The sequence below is a fragment of the Hordeum vulgare genome, chromosome 1H (assembly GCF_904849725.1).
Source record: "Hordeum vulgare subsp. vulgare chromosome 1H, MorexV3_pseudomolecules_assembly, whole genome shotgun sequence".
Classification (NCBI taxonomy): Eukaryota; Viridiplantae; Streptophyta; class Magnoliopsida; order Poales; family Poaceae; genus Hordeum; species Hordeum vulgare.
Window position 1 is genome coordinate 23,092,118 of NC_058518.1, and position 22,012 is coordinate 23,114,129.

The window sequence follows — 22,012 nt, forward strand, 5'->3', positions numbered from 1 at the left end:
ATTTAAAAGCACTACAAATGAACTCTGCAAATGTTGAAAGTTGGCATGCTATCATCATTTCACCCAAATAGCACGTGTTAAAAAGTTGAGAGGGCTACGACAAAAACTGGATGCAGTTCGTGTGCAAAACGGACAATCTCTCTCGAAGTAGCAGCGTTCCGAACGAGAACTCATCTCTTAGAAAGGGATTTCATTTTTTTGAACTTATTTGAACTCCATACTTTTTGAATGTTCAAAATGCACCATTCTAAGGCACATCACAAAATTTTAACAATTTCTGACTTCATTTGGTATTCTTCGTGCATTTACTTATTTTTTTGGGCTAGTTGACCCTGAAATTGAAAAGCACTACAAACGAACTCTGAAAATGTTGAAAGTTGGCATGCTATCATCATTTCACCCACATAGCATGTGTTAAAAAGTTGAGAGGGCTACGACAAAAACTGGATGCAGTTCGTGTAAAAACGGACAATCTCTCTTGAAGTAGCAGCGTTTCGAACAAGAACTCATCTTTTACAAAGGGATTTCATTTTTTTGAACTTATTTGAACTCCATACTTTTTGCGTGTTCAAAATGCACCGTTCAAAGGCACATCACAGTATTTCAACAATTTCTGACTTCATTTGGTATATTTCGTGCATTTACTTATTTTTTTTGAGCTAGTTGACCCTGAAGTTGAAAAGCACTACAAATGAACTCTGAAAATGTTGAAAGTTGGCATGCTATCATCATTTCATCCACATAGCATGTGTTAAAAAGTTGAGAGGGCTACGACAAAAACTGGATGCAGTTCGTGTGCAAAACGGACAATCTCTCTCGAAGTAGCAGCGTTTCGAACGAGAACTCATCTCTTAGAAAGGGATTTCATTTTTTTGAAATTATTTGAACTCCATCCTTTTTGTGTGTTCAAAATGCACCATTCAAAGGCACATCACAAAATTTCAACAATTTCTGACTTCATTTGGTATATTTCGTGCATTTACTTATTTTTTTGAGCTAGTTGACCCTGAAATTGAAAAGCACTACAAATAAACTCTGAAAATGTTGAAAGTTGGCATGCTATCATCATTTCACCCACATAGCATGTGTTAAAAAGTTGAGACGGCTACGACAAAAACTGGATGCAGTTCGTGTACAAAACGGACAATCTCTCTCGATGTAGCAGCGTTTCGAACGAGAACTCATCTCTTACAAAGGGATTTCATTTTTTTGAACTTATTTGAACTCCATACTTTTTGTGCGTTCAAAATGCACCATTCTAAGGCACATCACAAAATTTCAACAATTTCTGACTTCATTTGGTATTCTTCGTGCATTTACTTTTTTTTTGAGCTAGTTGACCCTGAAATTGAAAAGCACTACACACGAACTCTGAAAATGTTGAAAGTTGGCATAATATCATCATTTCACCCACATAGCATGTGTTAAAAAGTTGAGAGGGCTACGACAAAAACTGGATGCAGTTCGTGTACAAAACGGACAATCTTTCTCGAAGTAGCATCGTTTCGAACGAGAACTCATCTCTTACAAGGGATTTCATTTTTTTTGAACTTATTTGAACTCCATACTTTTTGTGTGTTCAAAATGCACCATTCAAAGGCACATCACAAAATTTCAACAATTTCTGACTTCATTTGGTATATTTCGTGCATTTACTTATTTTTTTGAGCTAGTTGACCCTGAAATTGAAAAGCACTACAAATAAACTCTGAAAATGTTGAAAGTTGGCATGCTATCATCATTTCACCCACATAGCATGTGTTAAAAAGTTGAGAGGGCTACGACAAAAACTGGATGCAGTTCGTGTACAAAACGGACAATCTCTCTCGATGTAGCAGCGTTTCGAACGAGAACTCATCTCTTACAAAGGGATTTCATTTTTTTGAACTTATTTGAACTCCATACTTTTTGTGCGTTCAAAATGCACCATTCTAAGGCACATCACAAAACTTCAACAATTTCTGACTTCATTTGGTATTCTTCGTGCATTTACTTATTTTTTTTGTGCTAGTTGACCCTGAAATTGAAAAGCACTACACACGAACTCTGAAAATGTTGAAAGTTGGCATAATATCATCATTTCACCCACATAGCATGTGTTAAAAAGTTGAGAGGGCTACGACAAAAACTGGATGCAGTTCGTGTACAAAACGGACAATCTCTCTCGAAGTAGCAGCGTTTCGAACGAGAACTCATCTCTTACAAGGGATTTCATTTTTTTTGAACTTATTTGAACTCCATACTTTTTGTGTGTTCAAAATGCACCATTCAAAGGCACATCACAAAATTTCAACAATTTCTGACTTCATTTGGTATATTTCATGCATTTACTTATTATTTTTTTGAGCTAGTTGACCCTGAAATTGAAAAGCACTACACATGAACTCTGAAAATGTTGAAAGTTGGCATGCTATCATCATTTCACCCACATAGCATGTGTTAAAAAGTTGAGAGGGCTATGACAAAAACTGGATGCAGTTCGTGTGCAAAACGGACAATCTCTCTCGATGTAGCAGAGTTTCGAACGAGAACTCATCTCTTACAAAGGGATTTCATTTTTTTGAACTTATTTGAACTCCATACTTTTTGTGCGTTCAAAATGCACCATTCTAAGGCACATCACAAAATTTCAACAATTTCTAACTTCATTTGGTATTCTTCGTGCATTTACTTATTTTTTTTGAGCTAGTTGACCCTGAAATTGAAAAGCACTACAAACGAACTCTGAAAATGTTGAAAGTTGGCATGCTATCATCATTTCACCCACATAGCATGTGTTGAAAAGTTGAGAGGGCTACGACAAAAACTGGATGCAGTTCGTGTACAAATCAGACAATCTCTCTCGAAGTAGGAGCGTTTCGAACGAGAACTCAATTCTTAGAAAGGGATTTCGTTTTTTTGAACTTATTTGAACTCCATAATTTTTATGTGTTCAAAATGCACCATTCAAAGGCACATCACAAAATTTCAAAAATTTCTGACTTCATTTGGTATATTTCATGCATTTACTTATTTTTTTGAGCTAGTTGATCCTGAAATTGAAAAGCACTACACATGAACTCTGAAAATGTTGAAAGTTGGCATACTATCATTATTTCACCCACATAGCATGTGTTAAAAAGTTGAGAGGGCTACGACAAAAACTGGATGCAGTTCGTGTACAAAACGGACAATCTCTCTCGAAGTAGGAGCGTTTCGAACGAGAACTCAATTCTTAGAAAGGGATTTCATTTTTTTGAACTTATTTGAACTCCATACTTTTTGTGTGTTCAAAATGCACCATTCAATGGCACATCAAAAAATTTCAACAATTTCTGACTTCATTTGGTATATTTCGTGCATTTACTTATTTTTTTGAGCTAGTTGATCCTGAAATTGAAAAGCACTACACATGAACTCTGAAAATGTTGAAACTTGGCATACTATCATCATTTCACCCACATAGCATGTGCTAAAAATTTGAGAGGGCTACGACAAAAAATGGATGCAGTTCGTGTACAAAACGGACAATCTCTCTCGAAGTAGCAGCGTTTCGAACGAGAACACATCTCTTAGAAAGGGATTTCATTTTTTTGAAATTATTTGAACTCCATCCTTTTTGTGTGTTCAAAATGCACCATTCAAAGGCACATCACAAAATTTCAACAATTTCTGACTTCATTTGGTATATTTCGTGCATTTACTTATTTTTTTGAGCTAGTTGACCCTGAAATTGAAAAGCACTACAAATAAACTCTGAAAATGTTGAAAGTTGGCATGCTATCATCATTTCATCCACATAGCATGTGTTAAAAGGTTGAGAGGGCTACGACAAAAACTGGATGCAGTTCGTGTACAAAACGGACAATCTCTCTCGATGTAGCAGCGTTTCGAACGAGAACTCATCTCTTACAAAGGGATTTCATTTTTTGAACTTATTTGAACTCCATACTTTTTGTGCGTTCAAAATGCACCATTCTAAGGCACATCACAAAATTTCAACAATTTCTGACTTCATTTGGTATTCTTCGTGCATTTACTTATTTTTTTTGAGCTAGTTGACCCTGAAATTGAAAAGCACTACACACGAACTCTGAAAATGTTGAAAGTTGGCATAATATCATCATTTCACCCACATAGCATGTGTTAAAAAGTTGAGAGGGCTACGACAAAAACTGGATGCAGTTCGGGTACAAAACGGACAATCTCTCTCGAAGTAGCAGCGTTTCGAACGAGAACTCATCTCTTACAAAGGGATTTCATTTGTTTTGAACTTATTTGAACTCCATACTTTTTGTGTGTTCAAAATGCACCATTCAAAGGCACATCACAAAATTTCAACAATTTCTGACTTCATTTGGTATATTTCGTGCATTTACTTATTATTTTTTTGAGCTAGTTGACCCTGAAATTGAAAAGCACTACACATGAACTCTGAAAATGTTGAAAGTTGGCATGCTATCATCATTTCACCCACATAGCATGTGTTAAAAAGTTGAGAGGGCTACGACAAAAACTGGATGCAGTTCGTGTGCAAAACGGACAATCTCTCTCGATTTAGCAGCGTTTCGAACGAGAACTCATCTCTTACAAAGGGATTTCATTTTTTTGAACTTATTTGAACTCCATACTTTTTGTGCGTTCAAAATGCACCATTCTAAGGCACATCACAAAATTTCAACAATTTCTGACTTCATTCGGTATTCTTCGTGCATTTACTTATTTTTTTTGAGCTAATTGACCCTGAAATTGAAAAGCACTACAAACGAACTCTGAAAATGTTGAAAGTTGGCATGCTATCATCATTTCACCCACATAGCATGTGTTAAAAAGTTGAGAGGGCTACGACAAAAACTGGATGCAGTTCGTGTACAAAACGGACAATCTCTCTCGAAGTAGGAGCGTTTCGAACGAGAACTCAATTCTTAGAAAGGGATTTCGTTTTTTTGAACTTATTTGAACTCCATACTTTTTATGTGTTCAAAATGCACCATTCAAAGGCACATCACAAAATTTCAACAATTTCTGACTTCATTTGGTATATTTCGTGCATTTACTTATTTTTTTGAGCTAGTTGATCCTGAAATTGAAAAGCACTACACATGAACTCTGAAAATGTTGAAATTTGGCATACTATCATCATTTCACCCACATAGCCTGTGTTAAAAAGTTGAGAGGGCTACGACAAAAACTGGATACAGTTCGTGTACAAAACGGACAATCTCTCTCGAAGTAGGAGCGTTTCGAACGAGAACTCAATTCTTAGAAAGGGATTTCATTTTTTTGAACTTATTTGAACTCCATACTTTTTGTGTGTTCAAAATGCACCATTCAAAGGCACATCACAAAATTTCAACAATTTCTGATTTCATTTGGTATATTTCGTGCATTTACTTATTTTTTTGAGCTAGTTGATCCTGAAATTGAAAAGCACTACACATGAACTCTGAAAATGTTGAAACTTGGCATACTATCATCATTTCACCCACATAGCATGTGTTAAAAATTTGAGAGGGCTACGACAAAAACTGGATGCAGTTCGTGTACAAAACGGACAATCTCTCTCGAAGTAGCAGCGTTTCGAACGAGAACACATCTCTTAGAAAGGGATTTCATTTTTTTGAACTTATTTGAACTCCATACTTTTTGTGTGTTCAAAATGCACCATTCTAAGGCACATCACAAAATTTCAATAATTTCCGACTTCATTTGGTATATTTCGTGCATTTACTTATTTTTTTTGAGCTAGTTGACCCTGAAGTTGAAAACCACTACAAATGAACTCTGAAAATGTTGAAAGTTGGCATGCTATCATCATTTCATCCACATAGCATGTGTTAAAAAGTTGAGAAGGCTACGACAAAAACTGGATGCAGTTCGTGTGCAAAACGGACAATCTCTCTCGAAGTAGCAGCGTTTCGAACGAGAACTCATCTCTTAGAAAGGGATTTCATTTTTTTGAAATTATTTGAACTCCATCCTTTTTGTGTGTTCAAAATGCACCATTCAAAGGCACATCACAAAATTTCAACAATTTCTGACTTCATTTGGTATATTTCGTGCATTTACTTATTTTTTTGAGCTAGTTGACCCTGAAATTGAAAAGCACTACAAATAAACTCTGAAAATGTTGAAAGTTGGCATGCTATCATCATTTCACCCACATAGCATGTTTTAAAAAGTTGAGAGGGCTACGACAAAAACTGGATGCAGTTCGTGTACAAAACGGACAATCTCTCTCGATGTAGCAGCGTTTCAAACGAGCACTCATCTCTTACAAAGGGATTTCATTTTTTTGAACTTATTTGAACTCCATACTTTTTGTGCGTTCAAAATGCACCATTCTAAGGCACATCACAAAATTTCAACAATTTCTGACTTCATTTGGTATTCTTCGTGCATTTACTTATTTTTTTGAGCTAGTTGACCCTGAAATTGAAAAGCACTACACACGAACTCTGAAAATGTTGAAAGTTGGCATAATATCATCATTTCATCCACATAGCATGTGTTAAAAAGTTGAGAGGGCTACGACAAAAACTGGATGCAGTTCGTGTACAAAACGGACAATCTCTCTCGAAGTAGCAGCGTTTCGAACGAGAACTCATCTCTTACAAAGGGATTTCATTTTTTTTGAACTTATTTGAACTCCATACTTTTTGTGTGTTCAAAATGCACCATTCAAAGGCACATCACAAAATTTCAACAATTTCTGACTTCATTTGGTATATTTCGTGCATTTACTTATTATTTTTTTGAGCTAGTTGACCCTGAAATTGAAAAGCACTACACATGAACTCTGAAAATGTTGAAAGTTGGCATGCTATCATCATTTCACCCACATAGCATGTGTTAAAAAGTTGAGAGGGCTACGACAAAAACTGGATGCAGTTCGTGTGCAAAACGGACAATCTCTCTCGATTTAGCAGCGTTTCGAACGAGAACTCATCTCTTACAAAGGGATTTCATTTTTTTGAACTTATTTGAACTCCATACTTTTTGTGCATTCAAAATGCACCATTCTAAGGAACATCACAAAATTTCAACAATTTCTGACTTCATTTGGTATTCTTCGTGCATTTACTTATTTTTTTTGAACTAATTGACCCTGAAATTGAAAAGCACTACAAACGAACTCTGAAAATGTTGAAAGTTGGCATGCTATCATCATTTCACCCACATAGCATGTGTTAAAAAGTTGAGAGGGCTACGACAAAAACTGGATGCAGTTCGTGTACAAAACGGACAATCTCTCTCGAAGTAGGAACGTTTCGAACGAGAACTCAATTCTTAGAAAGGGATTTCATTTTTTTGAACTTATTTGAACTCCATACTTTTTATGTGTTCAAAATGCACCATTTAAAGGCACATCACAAAATTTCAACAATTTCTGACTTCATTTGGTATATTTCGTGCATTTACTTATTTTTTTGGGCTAGTTGACCCTGAAATTAAAAAGCACTACAAATGAACTCTGAAAATGTTGAAAGTTGTCATGCTATCATCATTTCACCCACATAGCATGTGTTAAAAAGTTGAGAGGGCTAGACAAAAACTGGATGCAGTTCGTGTACAAAACGGACAATCTCTCTCGGAGTAGCAGCGTTTCGAACGAGAACTCAATTCTTAGAAAGGGATTTCATTTTTTTGAACTTATTTGAACTCCATACTTTTTGTGTGTTCAAAATGCACCATTCAAAGGCACATCACAAAATTTCAACAATTTCCGACTTCATTTGGTATATGTCGTGCATTTACTTATTTTTTTTGAGCTAGTTGACCCTGAAGTTGAAAAGCACTACAAATGAACTCTGAAAATGTTGAAAGTTGGCATGCTATCATCATTTCATCCACATAGCATGTGTTAAAAATTTGAGAGGGCTACGACAAAAACTGGATGCAGTTCGTGTGCAAAACGGACAATCTCTCTCGAAGTAGCAGCGTTTCGAACGAGAACTCATCTCTTAGAAAGGGATTTCATTTTTTTGAACTTATTTGAACTCCATCCTTTTTGTGTGTTCAAAATGCACCATTCAAAGGCACATCACAAAATTTCAACAATTTCTGACTTCATTTGGTATATTTCGTGCATTTACTTATTTTTTTGAGCTAGTTGACCCTGAAATTGAAAAGCACTACAAATAAACTCTGAAAATGTTGAAAGTTGGCATGCTATCATCATTTCACCCACATAGCATGTGTTGAAAAGTTGAGAGGGCTACGACAAAAACTGGATGCAGTTCGTGTACAAAACGGACAATCTCTCTCGATGTAGCAGCATTTCGAACGAGAACTCATCTCTTACAAAGGGATTTCATTTTTTTGAACTTATTTGAACTCCATACTTTTTGTGCGTTCAAAATGCACCATTCTAAGGCACATCACAAAATTTCAACAATTTCTGACTTCATTTGGTATTCTTCGTGCATTTACTTATTTTTTTGAGCTAGTTGACCCTGAAATTGAAAAGCACTACACACGAACTCTGAAAATGTTGAAAGTTGGCATAATATCATCATTTCACCCACATAGCATGTGTTAAAAAGTTGAGAGGGCTACGACAAAAACTGGATGCAGTTCGTGTACAAAACGGACAATCTCTCTCGAAGTAGCAGCGTTTCGAACGAGAACTCATCTCTTACAAAGGGATTTCATTTTTTTTGAACTTATTTGAACTCCATACTTTTTGTGTGTTCAAAATGCACCATTCAAAGGCACATCACAAAATTTCAACAATTTCTGACTTCATTTGGTATATTTCGTGCATTTACTTATTATTTTTTTGAGCTAGTTGACCCTGAAATTGAAAAGCACTACACATGAACTCTGAAAATGTTGAAAGTTGGCATGCTATCATCATTTCACCCACATAGCATGTGTTAAAAAGTTGAGAGGGCTACGACAAAAACTGGATGCAGTTCATGTGCAAAACGGACAATCTCTCTCGATTTTGCAGCGTTTCGAACGAGAACTCATCTCTTACAAAGGGATTTCATTTTTTTGAACTTATTTGTACTCCATACTTTTTGTGCGTTCAAAATGCACCATTCTAAGGCACATCACAAAATTTCAACAATTTCTGACTTCATTCGGTATTCTTCGTGCATTTACTTATTTTTTTTGAGCTAATTGACCTTGAAATTGAAAAGCACTACAAACGAACTCTGAAAATGTTGAAAGTTGGCATGCTATCATCATTTCACCCACATAGCATGTGTTAAAAAGTTGAGAGGGCTACGACAAAAACTGGATGCAGTTCGTGTACAAAACGGACAATCTCCCTCGAAGTAGGAGCGTTTCGAACGAGAACTCAATTCTTAGAAAGGGATTTCGTTTTTTTGAACTTATTTCAACTCCATACTTTTTATGTGTTCAAAATGCACCATTCAAAGGCACATCACAAAATTTCAACAATTTCTGACTTCATTTGGTATATTTCGTGCATTTACTTATTTTTTTGAGCTAGTTGATCCTGAAATTGAAAAGCACTACACATGAACTCTGAAAATGTTGAAAGTTGGCATACTATCATCATTTCACCCACATAGCATGTGTTAAAAAGTTGAGAGGGCTACGACAAAAACTGGATACAGTTCGTGTACAAAACGGACAATCTCTCTCGAAGTAGGAGCGTTTCGAACGAGAACTCAATTCTTAGAAAGGGATTTCATTTTTTTGAACTTATTTGAACTCCATACTTTTTGTGTGTTCAAAATGCACCATTCAAAGGCACATCACAAAATTTCAACAATTTCTGACTTCATTTGGTATATTTCGTGCATTTACTTATTTTTTTGAGCTAGTTGATCCTGAAATTGAAAAGCACTACACATGAACTCTGAAAATGTTGAAACTTGGCATACTATCATCAGTTCACCCACATAGCATGTGTTAAAAATTTGAGAGGGCTACGACAAAAACTGGATGCAGTTCGTGTACAAAACGGACAATCTCTCTCGAAGTAGCAGCGTTTCGAACGAGAACACATCTCTTAGAAAGGGATTTCACTTTTTTGAACTTATTTGAACTCCATACTTTTTGTGTGTTCAAAATGCACCATTCTAAGGCACATCACAAAATTTCAACAATTTCCGACTTCATTTGGTATATGTCGTGCATTTACTTATTTTTTTTGAGCTAGTTGACCCTGAAGTTGAAAAGCACTACAAATGAACTCTGAAAATGTTGAAAGTTGGCATGCTATCATCATTTCATCCACATAGCATGTGTTAAAAAGTTGAGAGGGCTACGACAAAAACTGGATGCAGTTCGTGTGCAAAACGGACAATCTCTCTCGAAGTAGCAGCGTTTCGAACTAGAACTCATCTCTTAGAAAGGGATTTCATTTTTTTGAAATTATTTGAACTCCATCCTTTTTGTGTGTTCAAAATGCACCATTCAAAGGCACATCACAAAATTTCAACAATTTCTGACTTCATTTGGTATATTTCGTGCATTTACTTATTTTTTTGAGCTAGTTGACCCTGAAATTGAAAAGCACTACAAATAAACTCTGAAAATGTTGAAAGTTGGCATGCTATCATCATTTCACCCACATAGCATGTGTTAAAAAGTTGAGAGGGCTACGACAAAAACTGGATGCAGTTCGTGTACAAAACGGACAATCTCTCTCGATGTAGCAGCGTTTCGAACGAGAACTCATCTCTTACAAAGGGATTTCATTTTTTTGAACTTATTTGAACTCCATACTTTTTGTGCGTTCAAAATGCACCATTCTAAGGCACATCACAAAATTTCAACAATTTCTGACTTCATTTGGTATTCTTCGTGCATTTACTTATTTTTTTGAGCTAGTTGACCCTGAAATTGAAAAGCACTACACACGAACTCTGAAAATGTTGAAAGTTGGCATAATATCATCATTTCACCCACATAGCATGTGTTAAAAAGTTGAGAGGGCTACGACAAAAACTGGATGCAGTTCGTGTACAAAACGGACAATCTCTCTCGAAGTAGCAGCGTTTCGAACGAGAACTCATCTCTTACAAAGGGATTTCATTTTTTTTGAACTTATTTGAACTCCATACTTTTTGTGTGTTCAAAATGCACCATTCAAAGGAACATCACAAAATTTCAACAATTTCTGACTTCATTTGGTATATTTCGTGCATTTACTTATTTTTTTGAGCTAGTTGATCCTGAAATTGAAAAGCACTACACATGAACTCTGAAAATGTTGAAACTTGGCATACTATCATCATTTCACCCACATAGCATGTGTTAAAAATTTGAGAGGGCTACGACAAAAACTGGATGCAGTTCGTGTACAAAACGGACAATCTCTCTCGAAGTAGCAGCGTTTCGAACGAGAACACATCTCTTAGAAAGGGATTTCATTTTTTTGAACTTATTTGAACTCCATACTTTTTGTGTGTTCAAAATGCACCATTCTAAGGCACATCACAAAATTTCAATAATTTCCGACTTCATTTGGTATATTTCGTGCATTTACTTATTTTTTTTGAGCTAGTTGACCCTGAAGTTGAAAAGCACTACAAATGAACTCTGAAAATGTTGAAACTTGGCATGCTATAATCATTTCATCCACATAGCATGTGTTAAAAAGTTGAGAGGGCTACGACAAAAACTGGATGCAGTTCGTGTGCAAAACGGACAATCTCTCTCGAAGTAGCAGCGTTTCGAACGAGAACTCATCTCTTAGAAAGGGATTTCATTTTTTTGAAATTATTTGAACTCCATCCTTTTTGTGTGTTCAAAATGCACCATTCAAAGGCACATCACAAAATTTCAACAATTTCTGACTTCATTTGGTATATTTCGTGCATTTACTTATTTTTTTGAGCTAGTTGACCCTGAAATTGAAAAGCACTACAAATAAACTCTGAAAATGTTGAAAGTTGGCATGCTATCATCATTTCACCCACATAGCATGTGTTAAAAAGTTGAGAGGGCTACGACAAAAACTGGATGCAGTTCGTGTACAAAACGGACAATCTCTCTCGATGTAGCAGCGTTTCGAACGAGAACTCATCTCTTACAAAGGGATTTCATTTTTTTGAACTTATTTGAACTCCATACTTTTTGTGCGTTCAAAATGCACCATTCTAAGGCACATCACAAAATTTCAACAATTTGTGACTTCATTTGGTATTCTTCGTGCATTTACTTATTTTTTTGAGCTAGTTGACCCTGAAATTGAAAAGCACTACACACGAACTCTGAAAATGTTGAAAGTTGGCATAATATCATCATTTCACCCACATAGCATGTGTTAAAAAGTTGAGAGGGCTACGACAAAAACTGGATGCAGTTCGTGTACAAAACGGACAATCTCTCTCGAAGTAGCAGCGTTTCGAACGAGAACTCATCTCTTACAAAGGGATTTCATTTTTTTTGAACTTATTTGAACTCCATACTTTTTGTGTGTTCAAAATGCACCATTCAAAAAAACATCACAAAATTGCAACAATTTCTGACTTCATTTGGTATATTTCGTGCATTTACTTATTATTTTTTTGAGCTAGTTGACCCTGAAATTGAAAAGCACTACACATGAACTCTGAAAATGTTGAAAGTTGGCATGCTATCATCATTTCACCCACATAGCATGTGTTAAAAAGTTGAGAGGGCTACGACAAAAACTGGATGCAGTTCGTGTGCAAAACGGACAATCTCTCTCGATTTAGCAGCGTTTCGAACGAGAACTCATCTCTTACAAAGGGATTTCATTTTTTTGAACTTATTTGAACTCCATACTTTTTGTGCATTCAAAATGCACCATTCTAAGGAACATCACAAAATTTCAACAATTTCTGACTTCATTTGGTATATTTCGTGCATTTACTTATTTTTTTGAGCTAGTTGACCCTGAAATTGAAAAGCACTACAAATGAACTCTGAAAATGTTGATAGTTGTCATGCTATCATCATTTCACCCACATAGCATGTGTTAAAAAGTTGAGAGGGCTAGACAAAAACTGGATGCAGTTCGTGTACAAAACGGACAATCTCTCTCGAAGTAGCAGCGTTTCGAACGAGAACTCAATTCTTAGAAAGGGATTTCATTTTTTTGAACTTATTTGAACTCCATACTTTTTGTGCGTTCAAAATGCACCATTCTAAGGCACATCACAAAATTTCAACAATTTCTGACTTCATTTGGTATATTTCGTGCATTTACTTATTTTTTTGGGCTAGTTGACCCTGAAATTGAAAAGCACTACAAATGAACTCTGAAAATGTTGATAGTTGTCATGCTATCATCATTTCACCCACATAGCATGTGTTAAAAAGTTGAGAGGGCTAGACAAAAACTGGATGCAGTTCGTGTACAAAACGGACAATCTCTCTCGAAGTAGCAGCGTTTCGAACGAGAACTCAATTCTTAGAAAGGGATTTCATTTTTTTGAACTTATTTGAACTCCATACTTTTTGTGTGTTCAAAATGCACCATTCAAAGGCACATCACAAAATTTCAACAATTTCCGACTTCATTTGGTATATGTCGTGCATTTACTTATTTTTTTTGAGCTAGTTGACCCTGAAGTTGAAAAGCACTACAAATGAACTCTGAAAATGTTGAAAGTTGGCATGCTATCATCATTTCATCCACATAGCATGTGTTAAAAATTTGAGAGGGCTACGACAAAAACTGGATGCAGTTCGTGTGCAAAACGGACAATCTCTCTCGAAGTAGGAGCGTTTCGAACGAGAACTCATCTCTTAGAAAGGGATTTCATTTTTTTGAACTTATTTGAACTCCATCCTTTTTGTGTGTTCAAAATGCACCATTCAAAGGCATATCACAAAATTTCAACAATTTCTGACTTCATTTGGTATATTTCGTGCATTTACTTATTTTTTTGAGCTAGTTGACCCTGAAATTGAAAAGCACTACAAATAAACTCTGAAAATGTTCAAAGTTGGCATGCTATCATCATTTCACCCACCTAGCATGTGTTAAAAAGTTGAGAGGGCTACGACAAAAACTGGATGCAGTTCGTGTACAAAACGGACAATCTCTCTCGATGTAGCAGCGTTTCGAACGAGAACTCATCTCTTACAAAGGGATTTCATTTTTTTGAACTTATTTGAACTCCATATTTTTGTGCGTTCAAAATGCACCATTCTAAGGCACATCACAAAATTTCAACAATTTCTGACTTCATTTTGTATTCTTCGTGCATTTACTTATTTTTTTTGAGCTAGTTGACCCTGAAATTGAAAAGCACTACACACGAACTCTGAAAATGTTGAAAGTTGGCATAATATCATCATTTCACCCACATAGCATGTGTTAAAAAGTTGAGAGGGCTACGACAAAAACTGGATGCTGTTTGTGTACAAAACGGACAATCTCTCTCGAAGTAGCAGCGTTTCGAACGAGAACTCATCTCTTAGAAAGGGATTTCATTTTTTTGAAATTATTTGAACTCCATCCTTTTTGTGTGTTCAAAATGCACCATTCAAAGGCACATCACAAAATTTCAACAATTTCTGACTTCGTTTGGTATATTTCGTGCATTTACTTATTTTTTTGAGCTAGTTGACCCTGAAATTGAAAAGCACTACAAATAAACTCTGAAAATGTTGAAAGTTGGCATGCTATCATCATTTCACCCACATAGCATGTGTTAAAAAGTTGAGAGGGCTACGACAAAAACTGGATGCAGTTCGTGTACAAAACGGACAATCTCTCTCGATGTAGCAGTGTTTCGAACGAGAACTCATCTCTTACAAAGGGATTTCATTTTTTTGAACTTATTTGAACTCCATACTTTTTGTGCGTTCAAAATGCACCATTCTAAGGCACATCACAAAATTTCAACAATTTCTGACTTCATTTGGTATATTTCGTGCATTTACTTATTTTTTTGAGCTAGTTGACCCTGAAATTGAAAAGCACTACAAATAAACTCTGAAAATGTTGAAAGTTGGCATGCTATCATCATTTCACCCACATAGCATGTGTTTAAAAGTTGAGAGGGCTACGACAAAAACTGGATGCAGTTCGTGTACAAAACGGACAATCTCTCTCGATGTAGCAGCGTTTCGAACGAGAACTCATCTCTTAGAAAGGGATTTCATTTTTTTGAAATTATTTGAACTCCATCCTTTTTGTGTGTTCAAAATGCACCATTCAAAGGCACATCACAAAATTTCAACAATTTCTGACTTCATTTGGTATATTTCGTGCATTTACTTATTTTTTTGAGCTAGTTGACCCTGAAATTGAAAAGCACTACAAATAAACTCTGAAAATGTTGATAGTTGGCATGCTATCATCATTTCACCCACATAGCATGTGTTAAAAAGTTGAGAGGGCTACGACAAAAACTGGATGCAGTTCGTGTACAAAACGGACAATCTCTCTCGATGTAGCAGCGTTTCGAACGAGAACTCATCTCTTACAAAGGGATTTCATTTTTTTGAACTTATTTGAACTCCATACTTTTTGTGCGTTCAAAATGCACCATTCTAAGGCACATCACAAAATTTCAACAATTTGTGACTTCATTTCGTATTCTTCGTGCATTTACTTATTTTTTTGAGCTAGTTGACCCTGAAATTGAAAAGCACTACACACGAACTCTGAAAATGTTGAAAGTTGGCATAATATCATCATTTCACCCACATAGCATGTGTTAAAAAGTTGAGAGGGCTACGACAAAAACTGGATGCAGTTCGTGTACAAAACGGACAATCTCTCTCGAAGTAGCAGCGTTTCGAACGAGAACTCATCTCTTACAAAGGGATTTCATTTTTTTTGAACTTATTTGAACTCCATACTTTTTGTGTGTTCAAAATGCACCATTCAAAGGAACATCACAAAATTTCAACAATTTCTGACTTCATTTGGTATATTTCGTGCATTTACTTATTTTTTTGAGCTAGTTGATCCTGAAATTGAAAAGCACTACACATGAACTCTGAAAATGTTGAAACTTGGCATACTATCATCATTTCACCCACATAGCATGTGTTAAAAATTTGAGAGGGCTACGACAAAAACTGGATGCAGTTCGTGTACAAAACGGACAATCTCTCTCGAAGTAGCAGCGTTTCGAACGAGAACACATCTCTTAGAAAGGGATTTCATTTTTTTGAACTTATTTGAACTCCATACTTTTTGTGTGTTCAAAATGCACCATTCTAAGGCACATCACAAAATTTCAATAATTTCCGACTTCATTTGGTATATTTCGTGCATTTACTTATTTTTTTTGAGCTAGTTGACCCTGAAGTTGAAAAGCACTACAAATGAACTCTGAAAATGTTGAAACTTGGCATGCTATAATCATTTCATCCACATAGCATGTGTTAAAAAGTTGAGAGGGCTACGACAAAAACTGGATGCAGTTCGTGTGCAAAACGGACAATCTCTCTCGAAGTAGCAGCGTTTCGAACGAGAACTGATCTCTTAGAAAGGGATTTCATTTTTTTGAAATTATTTGAACTCCATCCTTTTTGTGTGTTCAAAATGCACCATTCAAAGGCACATCACAAAATTTCAACAATTTCTGACTTCATTTGGTATATTTCGTGCATTTACTTATTTTTTTGAGCTAGTTGACCCTGAAATTGAAAAGCACTACAAATAAACTCTGAAAATGTTGAAAGTTGGCATGCTATCATCATTTCACCCACATAGCATGTGTTAAAAAGTTGAGAGGGCTACGACAAAAACTGGATGCAGTTCGTGTACAAAACGGACAATCTCTCTCGATGTAGCAGCGTTTCGAACGAGAACTCATCTCTTACAAAGGGATTTCATTTTTTTGAACTTATTTGAACTCCATACTTTTTGTGCGTTCAAAATGCACCATTCTAAGGCACATCACAAAATTTCAACAATTTGTGACTTCATTTGGTATTCTTCGTGCATTTACTTATTTTTTTGAGCTAGTTGACCCTGAAATTGAAAAGCACTACACACGAACTCTGAAAATGTTGAAAGTTGGCATAATATCATCATTTCACCCACATAGCATGTGTTAAAAAGTTGAGAGGGCTACGACAAAAACTGGATGCAGTTCGTGTACAAAACGGACAATCTCTCTCGAAGTAGCAGCGTTTCGAACGAGAACTCATCTCTTACAAAGGGATTTCATTTTTTTTGAACTTATTTGAACTCCATACTTTTTGTGTGTTCAAAATGCACCATTCAAAAAAACATCACAAAATTGCAACAATTTCTGACTTCATTTGGTATATTTCGTGCATTTACTTATTATTTTTTTGAGCTAGTTGACCCTGAAATTGAAAAGCACTACACATGAACTCTGAAAATGTTGAAAGTTGGCATGCTATCATCATTTCACCCACATAGCATGTGTTAAAAAGTTGAGAGGGCTACGACAAAAACTGGATGCAGTTCGTGTGCAAAACGGACAATCTCTCTCGATTTAGCAGCGTTTCGAACGAGAACTCATCTCTTACAAAGGGATTTCATTTTTTTGAACTTATTTGAACTCCATACTTTTTGTGCATTCAAAATGCACCATTCTAAGGAACATCACAAAATTTCAACAATTTCTGACTTCATTTGGTATATTTCGTGCATTTACTTATTTTTTTGAGCTAGTTGACCCTGAAATTGAAAAGCACTACAAATGAACTCTGAAAATGTTGATAGTTGTCATGCTATCATCATTTCACCCACATAGCATGTGTTAAAAAGTTGAGAGGGCTAGACAAAAACTGGATGCAGTTCGTGTACAAAACGGACAATCTCTCTCGAAGTAGCAGCGTTTCGAACGAGAACTCAATTCTTAGAAAGGGATTTCATTTTTTTGAACTTATTTGAACTCCATACTTTTTGTGCGTTCAAAATGCACCATTCTAAGGCACATCACAAAATTTCAACAATTTCTGACTTCATTTGGTATATTTCGTGCATTTACTTATTTTTTTGGGCTAGTTGACCCTGAAATTGAAAAGCACTACAAATGAACTCTGAAAATGTTGATAGTTGTCATGCTATCATCATTTCACCCACATAGCATGTGTTAAAAAGTTGAGAGGGCTAGACAAAAACTGGATGCAGTTCGTGTACAAAACGGACAATCTCTCTCGAAGTAGCAGCGTTTCGAACGAGAACTCAATTCTTAGAAAGGGATTTCATTTTTTTGAACTTATTTGAACTCCATACTTTTTGTGTGTTCAAAATGCACCATTCAAAGGCACATCACAAAATTTCAACAATTTCCGACTTCATTTGGTATATGTCGTGCATTTACTTATTTTTTTTGAGCTAGTTGACCCTGAAGTTGAAAAGCACTACAAATGAACTCTGAAAATGTTGAAAGTTGGCATGCTATCATCATTTCATCCACATAGCATGTGTTAAAAATTTGAGAGGGCTACCACAAAAACTGGATGCAGTTCGTGTGCAAAACGGACAATCTCTCTCGAAGTAGGAGCGTTTCGAACGAGAACTCATCTCTTAGAAAGGGATTTCATTTTTTTGAACTTATTTGAACTCCATCCTTTTTGTGTGTTCAAAATGCACCATTCAAAGGCATATCACAAAATTTCAACAATTTCTGACTTCATTTGGTATATTTCGTGCATTTACTTATTTTTTTGAGCTAGTTGACCCTGAAATTGAAAAGCACTACAAATAAACTCTGAAAATGTTCAAAGTTGGCATGCTATCATCATTTCACCCACCTAGCATGTGTTAAAAAGTTGAGAGGGCTACGACAAAAACTGGATGCAGTTCGTGTACAAAACGGACAATCTCTCTCGATGTAGCAGCGTTTCGAACGAGAACTCATCTCTTACAAAGGGATTTCATTTTTTTGAACTTATTTGAACTCCATATTTTTGTGCGTTCAAAATGCACCATTCTAAGGCACATCACAAAATTTCAACAATTTCTGACTTCATTTTGTATTCTTCGTGCATTTACTTATTTTTTTTGAGCTAGTTGACCCTGAAATTGAAAAGCACTACACACGAACTCTGAAAATGTTGAAAGTTGGCATAATATCATCATTTCACCCACATAGCATGTGTTAAAAAGTTGAGAGGGCTACGACAAAAACTGGATGCTGTTTGTGTACAAAACGGACAATCTCTCTCGAAGTAGCAGCGTTTCGAACGAGAACTCATCTCTTAGAAAGGGATTTCATTTTTTTGAAATTATTTGAACTCCATCCTTTTTGTGTGTTCAAAATGCACCATTCAAAGGCACATCACAAAATTTCAACAATTTCTGACTTCGTTTGGTATATTTCGTGCATTTACTTATTTTTTTGAGCTAGTTGACCCTGAAATTGAAAAGCACTACAAATAAACTCTGAAAATGTTGAAAGTTGGCATGCTATCATCATTTCACCCACATAGCATGTGTTAAAAAGTTGAGAGGGCTACGACAAAAACTGGATGCAGTTCGTGTACAAAACGGACAATCTCTCTCGATGTAGCAGTGTTTCGAACGAGAACTCATCTCTTACAAAGGGATTTCATTTTTTTGAACTTATTTGAACTCCATACTTTTTGTGCGTTCAAAATGCACCATTCTAAGGCACATCACAAAATTTCAACAATTTCTGACTTCATTTGGTATATTTCGTGCATTTACTTATTTTTTTGAGCTAGTTGACCCTGAAATTGAAAAGCACTACAAATAAACTCTGAAAATGTTGAAAGTTGGCATGCTATCATCATTTCACCCACATAGCATGTGTTTAAAAGTTGAGAGGGCTACGACAAAAACTGGATGCAGTTCGTGTACAAAATGGACAATCTCTCTCGATGTAGCAGCGTTTCGAACGAGAACTCATCTCTTACAAAGGGATTTCATTTTTTTGAACTTATTTGAACTCCATATTTTTGTGCGTTCAAAATGCACCATTCTAAGGCACATCACAAAATTTCAACAATTTCTGACTTCATTTGGTATTCTTCGTGCATTTACTTATTTTTTTTGAGCTAGTTGACCCTGAAATTGAAAAGCACTACACACGAACTCTGAAAATGTTGAAAGTTGGCATAATATCATCATTTCACCCACATAGCATGTGTTAAAAAGTTGAGAGGGCTACGACAAAAACTGGATGCAGTTTGTGTACAAAACGGACAATCTCTCTCGAAGTAGGAGCGTTTCGAACTCAATTCTTAGAAAGGGATTTAATTTTTTTGAACTTATTTCAACTCCATACTTTTTATGTGTTAAAAATGCACCATTTAAAGGCACATCACAAAATTTCAACAATTTCTGACTTCATTTGGTATATTTCGTGCATTTACTTATTTTTTGGGCTAGTTGACCCTGAAATTGAAAAGCACTACACATGAACTCTGAAAATGTTGAAAGTTGGCATGCTATCATCATTTCACCCACATAGCATGTGTTAAAAAGTTGAGAGGGCTACGACAAAAACTGGATGCAGTTCGTGTGCAAAACGGACAATCTCTCTCGATTTAGATGCGTTTCGAACGAGAACTCATCTCTTACAAAGGGATTTCATTTTTTTGAACTTATTTGAACTCCATACTTTTTGTGCGTTCAAAATGCACCATTCTAAGGAACATCACAAAATTTCAACAATTTCTGACTTCATTTGGTATTCTTCGTGCATTTACTTTTTTTTTTGAGCTAGTTGACCCTGAAATTGAAAAGCACTACAAACGAACTCTGAAAATGTTGAAAGTTGGCATGCTATCATCATTTCACCCACATAGCATGTGTTAAAAAGTTGAGAGGGCTACGACAAAAACTGGATGCAGTTCGTGTACAAAACGGACAATCTCTCTCGAAGTAGGAACGTTTCGAACGAGAACTCAATTCTTAGAAAGGGATTTCATTTTTTTGAACTTATTTTAACTCCATACTTTTTATGTGTTCAAAATGCACCATTTAAAGGCACATCACAAAATTTCAACAATTTCTGACTTCATTTGGTATATTTCGTGCATTTACTTATTTTTTTGGGCTAGTTGACCCTGAAATTGAAAAGCACTACAAATGAACTATGAAAATGTTGAAAGTTGTCATGCTATCATCATTTCACCCACATAGCATGTGTTAAAAAGTTAAGAGGGCTAGACAAAAACTGGATGCAGTTCGTGTACAAAACGGACAATCTCTCTCGAAGTAGCAGCGTTTCGAACGAGAACTCAATTCTTAGAAAGGGATTTCATTTTTTTGAACTTACTTGAACTCCATACTTTTTGTGTGTTCAAAATGCACCATTCAAAGGCACATCACAAAATTTCAACAATTTCTGACTTCATTTGGTATTCTTCGTGCATTTACTTTTTTTTTGAGCTAGTTGACCCTGAAATTGGAAAGCACTACAAACGAACTCTAAAAATGTTGAAAGTTGGCATACTATCATCATTTCACCCACATAGCATGTGTTAAAAAGTAGAGAGGGCTACGACAAAAACTGGATGCAGTTCGTGTACAAAACGAACAATCTCTCTCGAAGTAGGAGCGTTTCGAACGAGAACTCAATTCTTAGAAAGGGATTTCATTTTTTTGAACTTATTTGAACTCCATACTTTTTGTGTGTTCAAAATGCACCATTCAAAGGCACATCACAAAATTTCAACAATTTCTGACTTCATTTGGTATATTTCGTGCATTTACTTATTTTTTTGAGCTAGTTGACCCTGAAATTGAAAAGCACTACACATGAACTCTGAAAATGTTGAAAGTTGGCATGCTATCATCATTTCACCCACATAGCATGTGTTAAAAAGTTGAGAGGGCTACGACAAAAACAGGATGCAGTTCGTGTACAAAACGGACAATCTCTCTCGAAGTAGCAGCGTTTCGAACGAGAACTCATCTCTTACAAAGGGATTTCATTTTTTTGAACTTATTTGAACTCCATACTTTTTGTGTGTTCAAAATGCACCATTCAAAGGCACATCACAAAATTTCAACAATTTCTGACTTCATTTGGTATATTTCGTGCATTTACTTATTTTTTTTGAGCTAGTTGACCCTAAAATTGAAAAGCACTACAAATGAACTCTAAAAATGTTGAAATGTTGGCATGCTATCATCATTTCACCCACTTAGCATGTTTTAAAA